Genomic DNA, 16,895 nt, shown 5'->3' on the forward strand with positions numbered 1-16,895 from the left:
AAACTTGTTTATATCAACACTTAACTGAATTCTGCCTTCTGAGAAAATCTGTAGTCATGGCGGCTTACCACTCCGGCTTTTCTTTTCCTTATATACCATTAGCCCTTAGTTAAACCGCCATTACTTGCTTTATAATTGGCCGTAGACTGAACCGGCATATTGTTACTTATTTTTCAGTGCGTTGCACATCGTGCCGTCGAAGTCACCGACCATCTGTAACTGGGTCCCTTCTTTCGTAACTGAAGAACGGTTAAAAGAGTTCTTCATCGTTGGGTTTTTTCCTTTAAAGAATGTCATGTCTTATCGTGCTCCTGACCCGGAGGAAGAATGTCCCAATCTGAAAGATGGAGAAGTAATTATCTTTACTGACCACATGAACCGGGGATTTTCACCACCCGGTTCAAAATCCTTCAGAGAGGTCCTTCATTTTTTCAAACTCCATCCTCTGGACCTTGGACCCAACTCTATTTCCAATATTTGTAACTTCCAAGTGCTCTGTGAGGCATATCTTCAGCAAGAGCCCACCGTAGAATTGTTTAGAGAATACTTTTATCTGAATCACCAGAATGAATGCACCAACGGTTCTAGCTTAGAACTTGGAGGCATCTCGATTCAACGCCGGCAGGGTGCTGTTTTTCCTCTCATCGTCTTACCCAGCCACCCAAAAGATTGGAACCAAACTTGGTTTTATTGTCAGGATACTTCTCCAGCAAACGAGAAGTCCCTGCCGGGTTACCGCCCTAGCCGTCTTGATTCCAAGTTTACCCTTCCGGATAAGCTTGCAGTCGCTGAGCATAGGAAGCTTCTTCCCTCCATTAGAAGAATCAATGGCTTATTGGGTAATGGTCTAACCGGAGTAGATCTGACCCGCTGCTGGATCTCATGGCGGGTTATCCCATTAAGTCATCGATCTCAACTGATGTATGAATATGACGGAAGTCCGGACCATCCTCTTCGTCACAGCTCAGTTGAACTCACCAAAGAAGACATTGTTTCGATGTCAACCCTTTTGGTAAACGGGAAGTACGAAGATTGCAGTATTGTTGGGTTAAGTCCCTTCTGTAAGATTAATCCGGTGCCAGAAGTAAGTACATTCTAATCTCTTTTTCTTTGTGTTTTGCCCAGCTATTAGTACTTAATACTGATCTTTCTTCTTGTTTTTACAGGCCAATTCTGACTTCTGGAAGGTGAAATATGATCATGAAGCTGCCAAAAAGGCAAAACTCGCCGCCATGAATGCCAAGAAAACAGCCCGGAAATCCAAGAAGAAGACGAAGAAAACCACTGCTGAAGATTTAATAAATCTTGACGACTCGTCTGACTCGGAGGTAGCCCTTGACTCCCTTGGCCAATTTTTTAACACTCTTATTGACACTGATCCTTACCAGGATGACACTGGGGCCAGTCAGGCTGAGGAAGTAGAGGTAACTATAATTTCCTCCGACTCAGAGCCCTTACCGAGACACAAAGTTTGTCGAGTGATCCGTAAAGTGTAACATCCCAAATTTTCAATTTGGAATGTTATACACTAGATCATCATTGCATATCATATTTATTGCATTTTGATAGATCCTAGAAATTTTACGCAACTCAAGGACCCACAGAGAGAGTTGGGGATTTCGTTATTATCATATTTGAGTTGTCTCAAATTTTGAAAATATGATCATTTGATTTTATTTATTTTATCTTCAATTATTTCTATTACAAAAATAAGAGAGAGGGAATAAAATGACTTTCCCAAAATAAAGAAATATTGAGGATTTAATAAAAAAATTATTTAAGATTTTATTTTGTTTTATTTGCTATTTTATTTGAATTTAGGAAAAATGCGCGTTTTTCAAAATTGCATTTAGGCCCCAAATAAATATTCATCCTGTGCGGCTTGATTTTAGAAGCCGGGGAAAATTTATTTCGGGATTTTTGGAGTCTGTTTAGTATTTCTTTTGTTTTTTTCGAGCGTAATTATTAAAAAAAAAACGTTCGAACCGACCTCGGGCCGTAACCGGCCGGGACTCTCCTGGCCGGGCCTCTTATAAGCCGCGCCCCGCCCCCGGCCGAAGCCCAAGGCGCCGCCCCGCCCAAAACCCTAACCCTAGCCACCGCCCCGCCGCCGCCGCCGCCGCCTCGCCGCGCCGAGCCGCCCCGCCGCCGCGCTGCCGCCGGACCCGCCGGACCGCCGCCGTCGCCGGAGTTGCCGGAGGTAGTTTTTTGTCGCCTCCGGTTTTTCTCGAAAAACCGTTCGGTTTCCGATGGTTTTGCTCGTTTTTTTGTTTTGGTTTTCTTTTAAATAAATCGGTTTTCCAGTTTATTTAAATAGTGAGTGTTCGTCCGTTCGTTCGTTTTAACGAACGTTCATCATTTTTCTTTTTCTCGGATTAAATCTGCGATTTTTCAGATCGCGATCTCTGATCCGATTTTCGTTTTAGTCTAACTTTTCGCTCGTTTATCGGAATCAGGCGATTCAAGTGCCTGAAATTTCGTCTTGAAACCCTCTTTCTGATTTACCAACTTAAACAAGTTTTTGGCACTATAAAAAATTGCCTTAGATCCAGAATAGTAAACGAAGCCTGTTTCTTTTGCCGTTTGTCTTTCGTTGGTTCGTTCGATTTGATTCTTTTTGCCTACCGGAGTTCTTAAGTTGAACTTTCTGGTTAGTTCTCTTATTTGAGTTTTACCTATGCATTAGATGAGTACTTATTGTATGCTTGTTTGTTTGCGATAGAGTACCCGGAGTGCGCCACTTGCTACTTCGAATCGCTAGGTTTCCCGAATCATCAGCAAGGCAAGTAACACTTTGATCATGTTTTCCCTCTACCCAGTTATATTGCATTAGATCAATCCTCACACATTGCATGATTAGGATCTAAATAAATTGTGGGTTTGGGAAGTAGTTGCGGTAGAACCTACTACCTATTATTATCAAACCCCTGGGAGTTACTTTTACGTTATGCTTATTATGCCATGCTATGCTCGTAGACGTGGTTGGGTTTGAGTGTATCCATGATAGATGTGAGATGTTAATTAATGCTTTACTTAAGGTGGCAACTTAAATACACATCTGGGTGGATTGATGTACCTAGGTATTCCAGTATTGCCTGTTTTTTTATGGACCGCCACCCAGGCTCAAAGGGATCATGAGATTATTCATACTAGAAACTTCCATGTGCAGCCACAAGCTATTATGGGCTCTAGCATAGTTGACTAAGTTGTGCGAACTCTTACAGTGGTAGACTAGCAGATGTAGGGGAAAGTAGGTGTAACGGTCTACCCGATCGTAAGGTGCTAGCGCTTCTAAAAGACTATGTCTCGGTCATCCGTTTCTCAAACACCATGTAGTGTGAGAATCCAAACGGAGGCGATCGAGTCTTGTGGGGAAAAGTGCGCAAACCTCTGCAGAGTGTATAAACTAATCATGGTTAGCCGTGTCCCCGGTTATGGACATCTTGAGTATCTATTACCTAGATTATCATGTGAATCTCAACATGTTACTCAAAAATTAATTTTGCTGGGTTTGTTTAATGATGATGCTTGATTGGGATTGAGAATGCTGTCAACCATTCTCAATGTTTAACAACTACCATGATAGTTAAATAAATTTATTCCTTTGCAGTAGGGAAAAATTGGCTTTACGCAAAACTGTAACCATAGACCTTTTCACCAGCCAAATATGCATATAGAATAGCTGTTTCATTCCATTACTCTCTATGTGTTACTTTGCCAGCATATTCCATGTGCTGACCCGTTTCGGGCTGCAACGTTAATGTTGCAGACTTTTCAGACGACGATTAAGGAGTTTTAGGTCGTGGTTCTGTACTCAGTGATGCCGTTGGATTTGATGGACTCACTTATCTTCCAAGCCTTCCGCTGTTATCATTATTAGATGGCCTTAAACCATATTTATTGTAATAAGTTCTCTTTTGAGACATTCGATGTAATAAGTGTGTCATTGCTACTCTGTTATAAATCCTTCAAAGTACTGTGTGGTGTCAGCATTACTGATCCAGGGATGACACCTGAGCACAGAGATTGGACCGTTTGAGGTCTGGTCGCTACATAAAGTAAGGTTTTCTAACCCTTTAGCTCATTTGGATCCCAACTTTCATTTGAAAAAGCAGCAACATGAAAGCCGCCGTGAAGTTGGAACTGAGGATGAACCGACTGTTATCCTTCAACAGACCCCTCGGAAACGCCCAAACGAGGTTTAATTATTACTGTCTTTAATCCGTTGTAATGAATCCTGCTCCTTACATTTCTTTTAACTCTTTCCTTTATCTTTTCAGGAGGTGTCTCGTTCTTTGGATGACTCATCACAAACACAATTTCCGGCTTTCAAGACTGCTCTTGGGTAATAAAAAACCCTCTTTTCTTCCGAGTTTGATCAATTGTTATCTTAATACTGATTATCCTGCAATATTTTTCTTCAGTGGCCAAGCTAAGTCCAAGAAAGCGAAGGCTACAAAACTAATGGAAGACCCGCCAGTACTGGCATCTGAGCCGGCTAGGCCACCTTCTCCATTGACTGTCGCCCCGGAAGACCCACCTATCGTTCATGAAGCAAATCCTCCAGAGCCATCCCTTGTCAAAAACAATATTAACCCTTCTGCAGCTGGTCCATCAAGCTCAACCGGCCCACCGTCTCCCCGTGTTCAAGATGTTCAAATTACTGGGAGCCGCTATGTTGAGCCGGGGAACCCGACGGTTTTGGCACGGTGCACCGCTAAGCAAGAAGCTTTGGAGAGGCGGAAGGTTCGTCTTGATGTTGCCAATTATGACCGTCTTAACGCCAGTGATATCTTATCCGGTTATCTCAGTCATGTACACTCCAATTGTGATTCTGAGATTGAGATGGTCAAGCAGCTTCAATTGAAGTATGAGGTATGTAATTTCCGGTTTATCAATATTCCTTCAGCCCCCAAGTCTGTAGATTATGAGAGAAACAGAATAACCTATAGACTTATAATATAGACTGATACTTTTACCTCTGAGTATTTGCTTGATATTGGTAGAACAAGACTTCACCCGTAGTCCCCAAAGACCGGTTTATTTAATCATTAATGAATCGGTACTTCAGAATTGAACACCATCTGTAAAATACTTAATTTCCCAGTTTAAACTTGAAAAACTTGCTGAACTGCGTGCATTAGCCCCCAAGTGCCAAGTGCTGTTACTTTTGTAAAGGACTTGGGAATTCAAATATGTTGGTAGAGTCATAAAAATTTGATTTGACATACATTAGCCCCCAAGTGTCAAGTGGTTTATTCATAAAGTATTTGAGACTTGAATCTTTGAAATTGGATACTGGAATTTGAAGCCAAGTCTTGATTTATGTGAATGTTTTCACAGAATGCATTGTCTGAACCAAACTCCCAACTGACTGATACAAAGACCCGGCTGGCGAACCAGGAATCAAAAATTAAATCTTCCACCTCCCAACTGCAAATAAGCCTTTCTGAAACGGAGAAATTGAAGACTGACTTTGCTGTCAAAGAGAAAACTTGGGCAGATGAGAAGATACTGCTGACCCGGCGAGCTGAGACAGCCGAAACAGCTCTGAAGGAAATTTCAACCGAACTGAACAGTTTAAAAGGCCGGGTGTCTCAGATGGTCGCTGCTATCTTTGGTAAGCTTCCTGATTTGATCTTTCATATGTGTTTCCTGTCAAGCCAGAATATGATCCGTTAACTGACTTTGTGAAAAATGCATGTAGGTCCGTGAAGTAAGAATCTAGACCAAGACCCATTGATTAAGATGAAAGCCGTATACACTTTAACTTCACAATTGTATATCGGCGCACAACGAGCTCTGGCGGCCATCTCTCCTACTAATCAAGGGTCTAACCGGATTAGTGACGTCCTGAAGAGGATGTCCATTCTCCCTGCCAGATTCCAAGAGGTTAAACGCTCCTGCGCACAAGCCGGAGCTTTGACTGCCCTAAGCCGATCCAAGGCTTGGGTACCAGATCTAGACCCGGCAGACGTGGCAAGGGGTTATCCTACCGTGAAGGAGGACGAGTCTCCTTTTGATCAGGATGACTTTATAGCCTGCGTTTGTGAAGTCCGGCCTTAGGCGACTAGCCTTGGAGATGACACCAATGTGGACAAGTACCAACCGGATTTTGACAGTGAAAATAAGAAGATGGCTCCTCCTTCCTATAAAGTAACCGACTTGATCCCACCAGTGAGAGAAGACACATTTGTCGGTGTTCTGGGAACGGGGGTCCCCAGACTTGCCTGCCTGCGGCCTGCGGCGTGGCTCAAAAGGGGGCCCAGCACGGCCCATCTTCATCAACACAGACCCAAGACCCTCGCGAGGGGCCAAGCCTCGCGGGGCGGACGACACGGAGCTTCCTCAGGCATGGCCTCATCAGGCTGGCTCGCGAGGAGGCGGAGAGATCAAGGCGGGGTACCTCACGAGGTGCCCGTGACGCAAGCCATGACGACCAAAGGCGCCAGGCGGGCGCCAGCCGCGCAGTGTCCTCCTTTCCTCTTTGGTGCAAAGGGAGCAAGCGCAGGCGAGAGCATCAAGCAAAGGCACCCGTTTCGGTGCAACGAGACCAAGACCAGTCCAACGGCAGGGAGGAAGTCATTGTGGAGCCCAAGCCAGCGTCACCACCAGAGCCTTTGGCAGGCGAGGACCAACTTTAGTCGGGATAAGTGTACCAGATGTTCCCCTTCAAAATGGCCAATTGTTGGCGCCCTTCCCGCTTAATATTTGGGAAGAGGCCCAGGGCCTTTGCCTATAAATAGGACTAGCCACCCCCAGGGTAGGGGGGCAATCAAGAAGGGAGAATCTAGAAGCCAAGAGAGAAACTAGCTAGGATCGGATCGAGTAGCATCACACACACACACAGAGAGAGAAGGGCGACTGAACTCCTCCTAGCAGTTCATCCCCCCAGCCAAGAACAGACCCTCGCGAGGCTGTTCTTCCTTGTATTTCTCATCATCATCAGCCCAAGAGGCAATCCACCACACCACACACTGGAGTAGGGTATTACACCACAACGGTGGCCCGAACCAGTATAAACCTTGTGTCTCTTGTGCTGTTCTTTCCATAGCTTAGATCTTAGCGAGGCGGAGGGGTGCAGGTAGGTAGAAGGCAAAATTTCCGCGCGCACCCCAGTGTTCGAACCTCAAGGGTCTGCCGGAACCCAAAATCCGACATTTGGCGCGCCAGGTAGGGGTGCGCCAGAATTCATTTTCCACCACCCCATTCTCCTCCGACCATCGCGTCCATGTCTGACGCTCGTTGGTCCCGCGCCGAGCGCCGGGCCGCTCTCGCTTCCCGCGTCGCCCAGACGGCTCCTGTCGGCGGGCGTCCTCGCCGTTCCCCATCACCTGCCGTCAACGCCGCCACCGGCCCGGCGGGGAACGAGCAGCAAGCGTCATCTCAGCATCCGTCCGTGCGGCAAGACGGCCGCACCGCTACTCCCTCGCTCACCCCAGCTGGTTCTTCGTCCCGCGCGCTCCGCGCACCCATGGAGGCTCGAGCTGCGCTCATCACGGCAAACGAGATCCTGCGCTACCGTCCCGTCGACGACGTCTACGAAGAATGGCTCGACCGCGTCGCCGAGCTCGTCCGCGCCACAGGGGGCTCTCCTGCGCCGTCCGTTCCGCTGCACCGCACCCCACCCCGCACGGGTGACGAAGCTCCGGGGGCGCCCCAGCCGCCTCCTCCTCAAGAAGGCGCCATGGCTCCAAGGCGCGTGGCCCCTGGGCGGAACCCGCTCCATCAGGTGCCAGCGTGGCAAGAGCAGAGCTGCCAAGAAGTCCCTCGCCCGCAAGAAGCTGCCCTGGCGCTCCCTGCTCCAGCATGTCGCGACCAAGCTCCTGCTCCCGCACGTCAAGACCCCGCGTTGCTCCCAGCTGCAGCGCGTGGGGACATGCAAGACCAAGCCCTCCGCCACTCAAGGCCTCCCGTGGCCACAGCAGGCTGCCGTGCCTTCACCATCGAGCTACGCAGCGTCGCGTGGCCCGGCAAGTTCAAGCCAGACCTGCCTCCTCGTTACGACGGCACGTCCGACCCTGTGGAGTACCTCCAGCTCTATGAGCTGGGCATCGAAGCTACCAACGGAGACGAGAGGGTCATGGCAAACTGGTTTCCCATGGCGATCTAGGACGGGGCCCGCACCTGGCTCCTGAACCTGGCTCCAGGCATGATCTCCTCCTGGGACGAGATGCGCACCCGCTTCATCGCCAACTTCCAAGGTACTCGCGACCGGCCACCCGCCGTGAGCTGTCAGGGAACGTAGTAATTTCAAAATTTTCCTACGCACACGCAAGATCATGGTGATGCATAGCAACGAGAGGGGAGAGTGTGATCTACGTACCCTTGTAGACCGACAGCGGAAGCGTTAGCACAACGCGGTTGATGTAGTCGTACGTCTTCACGGCCCGACCGATCAAGCACCGAAACTACGGCACCTCCGAGTTTTAGCACACGTTCAGCTCGATGACGATCCCTGGACTCCGATCCAGCAAAGTGTCGGGGTAGAGTTCCGTCAGCACGACGGCGTGGTGACGATCTTGATGTACTACCGTCGCAGGGCTTCGCCTAAGCACCGCTACAATATTATCGCGGATAATGGTGGAAGGGGGCACCGCACACGGCTAAGAATATGATCACGTGGATCAACTTGTGTGTCTAGGGGTGCCCCCTGCCCCCGTATATAAAGGAGCAAGGGGAGGAGGCCGGCCGGCCCCTATTGGCGCGCCAGGAGGAGTCCTCCTCCTAGTAGGAGTAGGACTCCTACTAGGAGGGGGAAGGAAGTGGGGAGGGAGAAGGAAAGGGGGGCGCCGCCCCCCCTCTCCTAGTCCAATTCGGACCAGGGGGGAGGAGGCACACGGCCCACCCTGGCTGCCCCTCTCTCTCTCTCCACTAAGGCCCATATGGCCCATTACTTCTCCTGGTAGGGTTCCGGTAACCCTCCGACTCTCCGGTTTTCTCCGAAATCACCCGGAACACTTCCGGTGTCCGAATATAGCCGTCTAATATATCAATCTTTATGTCCCGACCATTTCGAGACTCCTCGTTATGTCCGTGATCACATCCGGGACTCTGAATTAACTTCGGTACATCAAAACTCATAAACTCATAATATAATTGTCATCAAAACCTTAAGCGTGGGGACCCTACGGGTTCGAGAACAATGTAGACATGACCGAGACACGTCTCCGGTCAATAACCAATAGCGGAACCTAGATGCTCATATTGGCTCCTACATATTCTACGAAGATCTTTATCGGTCAGACCGCATAACAACATACGTTGTTCCCTTTGTCATCGGTATTTTACTTGCCCGAGATTCGATCGTCGGTATCTCAATACCTAGTTCAATCTCGTTACCGGCAAGTCTCTTTACTCATGTCGTAATACATCATCTCGCAACTAACTCATTAGTTGAAATGCTTGCAAGGCTTATGTGATGTGCATTACCAAGAGGGCCCAGAGATACCTCTCCGACAATCGGAGTGACAAATCCTAATCTCGAAATACGCCAACCCAACATGTACCTTTGGAGACACCTGTAGAGCTCCTTTATAATCACCCAGTTACGTTGTGACGTTTGGTAGCACACAAAGTGTTCCTCCGGCAAATGGGAGTTGCATAATCTCATAGTCATAGGAACATGTATAAGTCATGAAGAAAGCAATAGCAACATACTAAACGATCGGGTGCTAAGCTAATGGAATGGGTCATGTCAATCACATCATTCTCCTAATAATGTGATCCCGTTAATCAAATGACAACACATGTCTATGGTTAGGAAACATAACCATCTTTGATTAATGAGCTAGTCAAGTAGAGGCATACTAGTGACGTTTGGTTTGTCTATGTATTCACACAAGTATTATGTTTCAGGATAATACAATTCTAGCATGAACAATAAACATTTATCATGATATAAGGAAATAAAATAATAACATTATTATCGCCTCTAGGGCATATTTCCTTCATGAGCAACATGCGCCACATCAAGCAACAACCCGGAGAGACCCTGCAGAAGTACATCCAGCGCTTCAACAACGCACGCCTCAAGATTCCCAAGGTGACCGAGGAGGCCATCATCTTAGCCTTCTCCGACGGCGTGCGCGATGTCAAGATGAAGGAGGAGCTGGCAATGCATGAAGACCTGTGCACTTCCTTGGAGTTGTTCAACTTGGCAACCAAGTGCGCCAGGGCAGAGGAAGGGCGTCTCTCCCTCCTCGAGCTGCCTGCCGCGGACCCAGAAGAGAAGAAGCCCAAGGCCAAGGATGTGAAGCGCAAGGGGGCTGCCGTGCTTGCGGCAGAACCAGACACCAAGCGGGGCAGAGATCAGCCCGAATCTTCCAAGGGCAGTCGGTACTATGTGTACCACGACCTCCACACCCACAACACCAACGAATGTCAAGAGCTCCGAGCCGTGCGAGAAGGAAGGATCGGCCGTTGCCCCGACCATGGTGACCGGGGCTACGGTCGAGGAGGAGGAAGGAACGCAGGATGCTGGGAAGACCGCTACCCGCGCCAAGGGTGGCGCGATCGACCTCGCGAGGATCGCTGGCAAGACCTGCCTCGCGAGGGAGACTGGAGGGATCAGCCTCGTGAGGACCGCCCGCAAGGCAACGCAGGCCTCCCTCCGCTACCGCCGCAGCCAAGGAGAAACGAGGAGCGCCATCAGGACGAGGGGGCTGGGGGCTTCCAGGAGCCGCGCGCGATCGCCTGCATCCTGGGCGGGGCTCAAGCCCCAGCCTCTCAACGCATCTTCAAGCAGTTCGCCCGCGAAGTGAATGCAGTCCTCCCCAAGCTCGAAGCCACGCGCCCTCTCAGGTGGTCGGCGTGCGCCATCACGTTCAGCTCAGTAGATCAGCTCAAGTGTGCGGCCGCAGCCGGAGTCCTCCCGATGCTTTGTTCCCCAATCATAAGCAACGTGGTGGTCACCAGGACCCTCATCGATGGCAGGGCAGGGCTCAATGTCCTATCCGTGGAAACATTAAACAATCTCCAAGTGCCCTACAACCAGCTTCAGCCAACCAAGCCTTTCTCCGGAGTCACCGACGGCTCCCGGTCCCGATTGGGCAGGTCCGCCTCCCTGTCACCTTCGGGGCACGTGACAACTACCGCACCGAGCTCATCGACTTCGACGTCGCTCACATTCGCCTACCGTGCAACGCCATCCTTGGGTACGCAGTGCTGGCCAAGTTCATGGCCGTAACTCACCACGGCTACAACGTCCTCAAGATGCCAGGAAGTGGCGGAGTCATCACGGTGCCCTGTGAAGAGAAGGACGCGGTGTGTTCCCTGGAACGAGCCTTTCAGGCTGCATCACTGGAAGACCCGGATCGCGGAAGCAGGAGGCTTCCCGAGACCGCCCCCAAGAAGAAGAAGACATCGTTCGGCCCGGCCCCTCAGGGCCCGCGCCTGCCCAGGGGGAACCTCCTTCCATCGCATAGGAAAGCGCGCCCGGCGCCCTCCTCAGGCAGGGCTCGGGGGCTCTCCCCTGGAGGGCCACCGACCTGGCTAAGGTCACGAGGGAGGCGCTTGGGCACCACATGGAGGCGTGTTTCGAAGCACGTTTCCCTCAAGAAGGAGTAAGGCAAGGAGGGCCAGACCCTCAGGAGTTTGTCAGCAAGGCCATTCAGGAGCTACAGGAGTCAAGAGTCATGAAAGGCGGCCGCCGCCTACCAGCTGTGGCTCCCCATCCAGGCGAGGATGGTGGGCTGCGCGTCTGCATTGACATACCAGGGCTCAATCGAGTCGCTTCTCTGGAGCGCCTCCGGCCCTCGCGAGTGGGGCGCTGCGAAGTTCCACCCCACAGCTACGTTTGCATGCCTTACGGCTTGCCAAACGTGGCTGCCATGTACCAGTGCCTCATAAGGGGCATCATGGGGGCTCAAGAGGCCAGGCGTTCCGCAGCCCTAGCGGAGATGGAGATGGTCCGCGAGGAGCCACCAGCGCCTCCGGAGCCTCCCGAGGCCCCTGGGCCTGGGGGCTCATGAGGATCGGCTTCCGCAGCCCACCGAGTCTGCTACGCCAACACTCCTTCGTCCTCAACATCATCAGGTGACATCTTTCAAGTTTCATTTCTAGCTGGGAGCGCCCTCCAGGGCTGCATTATTCCCAAGCCGTGTGGGTCCGTCCCTGCGGCATGTATCCCTTTTATTTCATGTTGTTAGCTTACCTTGTTGGGGGCGCCCCTCGGGCTGCATCATCCCCCAAGTCGCTCGGGCCAGACCCAGCGGCATGTATCCCTTTTGCGTTTATTTCCGGCTATGCGTTTGACCCACCATGCTTGATTATTTGATGCCTGTCCACGGCACCTCTTCTTCTCCATGCCGACCACTTGCACGTTAAAGGGGGGGGGGTACCTGAGCATCACGACTCAGGGCTCTTACTGGCTCTCCAGCCCTCACCCTCTGGCCTTGTCCACGACATCGCGACCTGGCATACCAGCGACGGCTGAGACCAGCTCGAGGGCCGGGACCCGAGGACGTAGAGTGCCGGCATCTAACCAAATTTGCAGGGACACATCACAAGATAAGGCCGAGTGCCAGGCGCAACCCGCCTAGAGGTAGGGCCCCGTGAGTCCCGCGCTGGCTCGCGGGTGCCCAGATACACCTCGCCAGGCCCTACCGTGCCAGCCACATGTCAGGGCGGGGCTGTACACGCCCCGGGGGCTCCTCCCGGAGGGGAGCCCCCTCCCACGTACCAGTGGAAGCACCATGCTCCGCGCTGGCTGACGACACTGCCGAGGAGCGGCTATGCCCGTACACATACGGAAGCGCTATGCTCCGCGCTGGTGATAAACAACTGAGGGCGGCCCCCGGGCCGCATCAACCTCAGGGAGCCCAGAGCTCAGTGTCTAGCCTCATCGTAACGCCTCCCCTCGGGAGTGCCACGCGAGGGGGCTGGGCACGGGGGCTGCGCCTGGGTCACGCCCAGACACACGCCACCCAGCCAGGCCCCCCCGGGCCTGGTTCGTCGCGCGTCTCTCCCCGAGCGGAGCCAAGGTACGAAGGCCGTTTGAGCGTCAAGGGGGACTCCTGAGCATCGCGACTCAGGAGCCTAACTGGTCACGTAGCCCCTCACTCCTTAGTTCCGAAAGGCTAACGGCGGTTGAGGTATGCGCGCGGCTGGGCTCTGCAGACGTAGAACGGTAGATCCACCCACATCACACCTCCCTACTTGTTGTTCGTGCGCCAAGGGGGACTCCTGAGCATCGCGACTCAGGAGCCTAACTTGTCACGTAGCCCCTCACTCCTTGGTCCCGTCCTGGTTTCCGGTCAGGGCTAACGGCGGCTGAGGTATGCGCGGGGCCGGGCTCTGCCGGCGTAGAACATAAGCAAGTAGGAAGGAAAAGCGTAAATTTCAAGGAATTCAAAAGCAAATATTACAGTCCACACTGTTATCTCAATGCCAAACGCAAGTTTAAACGCCTCCCCAAGGCATGATACATGTGCAGGAATTAAAGGCAGGACAGGAGCCACAACGGAGTCACTTGTCGGCGGTGGAGCAGCGCGGAGTGGGTTCGCCTCATGGAGCAGCGGGGTCGGCAACGCCTTGCTTCGGCTTGGTGCTGAAGGCCCGGAACCTCCCCAGCAGAGCCTCCGCGCGACCCTTCACGGCCTCGGCAGCGGCAGCGGCACGCTCGCCGCTTACTGGCTCCAGCAGGCTGTCGAGGTCGACGCCGGGTTTGTGAAGGTAGATGTGGGTGAGGACCTGTGTCAGCGCTGCAGAAGACAGGACACGCGCCTCGGCCTCGGCCGTGGGGCCAAGGCCAAGGGCGACATCTTCAAGAGCACGAACCAGGAAGGGAAGCAGCTTGGCGGGGCCGTCCTCGGCGCCAGCCAGTGGGCTCTCCAGGCCGCTGTCGTAAAGCGTCCTCAGCAAGGAGCGAGCCTTCGCCTCCATCTCCGCGAAGGCCACGCGGTCCTCGGCAAGAACCTGGGCCTTCTCGTCTAGCTCGACCTTCCTCGCCCCCAACTCCTGCTCTAGCGCGCCTAGGCGGTCACGGCGCCTCCTGAGCTTGACCTCCCTCTCCTTGACGGCCGCCTCGCGAGCCTTCACGCCTTCTTCCTGCTCTTGGCGAAGGCGGGCCTCTTTCGCGAGCTGGTCCGGCAGGCCTTGCAGCTCGTCCTCCAGCGCCTTGCAGCGACCACGGACGTCGACCACCTCCCCCAGGGCTGCGTCACAAGCAGCCTTTGCCTCAAGGATGGCCTGCCTCTCCTCATCGCAAGCCGTCGAGGCCTGGACCAGCGCCGCCCGAATCGAAGCGTCGGAGCGAATGCATCCTGAAGCCAGCTCCAAGCACCCGGCCACCAAGCGAGGGTCGGCGCCAAGAAGATCCTGCCGCAGCCGGTCCAGCTTAGCAGCAGCACGATCCAGAACAGTAGGAGGAGTCGGAGAGACAGCAGTCGGTGGAGTAGGAGGAGAAGGCGGCAGCGCGACCACAGCATCCTGAGGCGGAGCCTGCTGCGCCCCAACGGCTGTAGTGGCGGCAGCAGGCAAAGGCACCTCGGGAGTCACTTGGGCCATGGGGGCTGAGCTCGCCCCAGCCGGCTCAGCCAAGCCTCACGAGGACGACCGGGCAGGAGAAGCCCGTGCGTCGCGGTCACCTTCCTTCGCGGGCAGAGGCACTGCCACGGATGGAACCTCAGGAGCTCCCTTCGGCTTCTTTGCTGCGGGCGCCAGCCTATCCAAGAGATGTGGACGTCAAGCCTCAGTAGCAGAACAAGAAATAAAGACAAGAATCAAGCGCTTACGGGTCGTCGCCAGTAAGCTCAGGCAGCCTCCGGCCAAATTTGAAGCTTGAAAGCCAGCTGGAAGGGTCAACCTTGGGAAGCTCGGGAGCGAAAGGCGCGTCTGCGGTCCACCTCAGGGCCGGGGCAGACCCGCGGGAGATCAGCCCGGTCCTGTCCTTCTTCGGGATCGGGGGCAAGCTCCCGCCACCCTGCTCGTCATCATCCTTGTCGTCATCGCTCGGAGAGAGGCGGAGAGCGCGGGACCTGCGCCGGGGGAGGGGAGCCCTCGACTCTCCGTCAGTCGCCTCGGAGTCAGGGCCTTTTTCCCGCTCCCCTCCTTCCTCCTCTTCGCTGGAGTCGTCGGAGGACACGTCCACCGATTCCCCGGGAGTTTCCATGGGCACGGGCCCGTCCCCGTTGAAGACGGGCATGGACTCCACTACCTGCTCCCAGTCGTCGCGGAGTAACAAGGGCGCAGGAGCGCCCTCCAACCTCGCCACATCGCCCCCGACCAGAGATTGGAGGACCGCAGCCAGATCTTCGTCGGCCAAGGCCGCGGGGCTCGGATGGGGCCTCCACATCGGAAGTGAGTACTGCCGAAGCGGAGCCAGCTGGTGCTCCAGGAATTCCCTTAGCAGGGACGCGCCGGTCAGCTTCGCCGCCGCCATGTTGGCCGGCCTCAGATCCGCGTCCATTTTCTCCAACACCAGCTTCGCGCGGGGGTCCGCGAGCTCCGCTCGACCCCAATCGCTGGAGCTCGTGGGTTGCTCCGTGGGCAAGATCAGCCGAGGGTGGATGCGCCCAGCATCTTCCAAGACCCACTTGCTCCTGAAGCCCTCAATCCTTTTCCCGGGGTTCGAAATGGCAATGGCGCCACCGTACGCGATGAAGCTCGCGCACGCGGAAGCAGGACCGCGAGAGGTCCGGAGGTAGAAGTAGTGGCGCAGCAAGGCCACTGAGGGATGCACCCCTACGTGAGCCTCGCAGTAATAGGCGAAGATTGCCAGGGGAAGGACGGAGTTGGGGTGGAGATGCAAAGCCTGTAGCTTATAATGGCGGAGGACAGAGAAGAAGAACTCGGAGAAGGGAGGCACCAGGCCAGCAGCAATGGCGCTTACAAAGAACGGATAGAAGGTGCTCCCTTGTCCCTCAGGGGTGGCGGAGCCGGCCTTGAACACCTTCGCCCCGTCGATGCCCTACGCCGCCGCCATCCAGCGCAACCGGGCGAGGCTCGCCTCCGACACGTTCGGCGAGTCCAGGGCAGACGAGTACCAAGCTCTGGTCGGGGACTGACGAGGCGCCATGGCTTCCTAGGTCACGCGGTCGGAGTAGATCTGGAAATTTTGGAGGAAGGAAGGAGAGGCGCAAGGAAGGGGATCTGAGCAGCAACCGGAGAAAGCAAAAAAAGCAAAGCCTAGGCAGATGCCGCTCCCTTATCAACTCGCGCGGTTGCTGAGGCGCCCACGTCCAGTCAACCGCCACGCGGGGCCCAAGGCCGCAGGCAGTTAGGGCCCGCGGCGCTTCGCTCTTGCCCTTTCGCCTCCCTGCACGGCCAAGTCTGGGCGCGCCTTGGGCCCGGGGGCTACTGTCGGTGTTCTGGGAACGGGGGTCCCCAGACTTGCCTGCCTGCGGCCTGTGGCGTGGCTCAAAAGGGGGCCCAGCGCGGCCCATCTTCATCAACATAGACCCAAGACCCTCGCGAGGGGCCAAGCCTCACGGGGCGGACGACACGGAGCTTCCTCAGGCACGGCCTCATCAGGCTGGCTCGCGAGGAGGCGGAGAGATCAAGGCGGGGTACCTCACGAGGTGCCCGTGACGCAAGCCATGACGACCAAAGGCGCCAGGCGGGCGCCAGCCGTGTAGTGTCCTCCTTTCCTCTTTGGTGCAAAGGGAGCAAGCGCATGCGAGAGCATCAAGCAAAGGCACCTGTTTCGATGCAACGAGACCAAGACCAGTCCAACGGCAGGGAAGAAGTCATTGTGGAGCCCAAGCCAGCATCACCACCAGAGCCTTTGGCAGGCGAGGACCAACTTTAGTCGGGATAAGTGTACCAGATGTTCCCCTTCAAAATGGCCAATTGTTGGCGCCCTTCCCGCTCAATATTTGGGAAGAGGCCCAGGGCCTTTGCCTATAAATAGGAATAGCCACCCCCAGGGTAGGGGGGCAATCAAGAAGGGAGAA

Source organism: Triticum urartu, chromosome 3, assembly GCF_003073215.2.
Source record: "Triticum urartu cultivar G1812 chromosome 3, Tu2.1, whole genome shotgun sequence".
Classification (NCBI taxonomy): domain Eukaryota; kingdom Viridiplantae; phylum Streptophyta; class Magnoliopsida; order Poales; family Poaceae; genus Triticum; species Triticum urartu.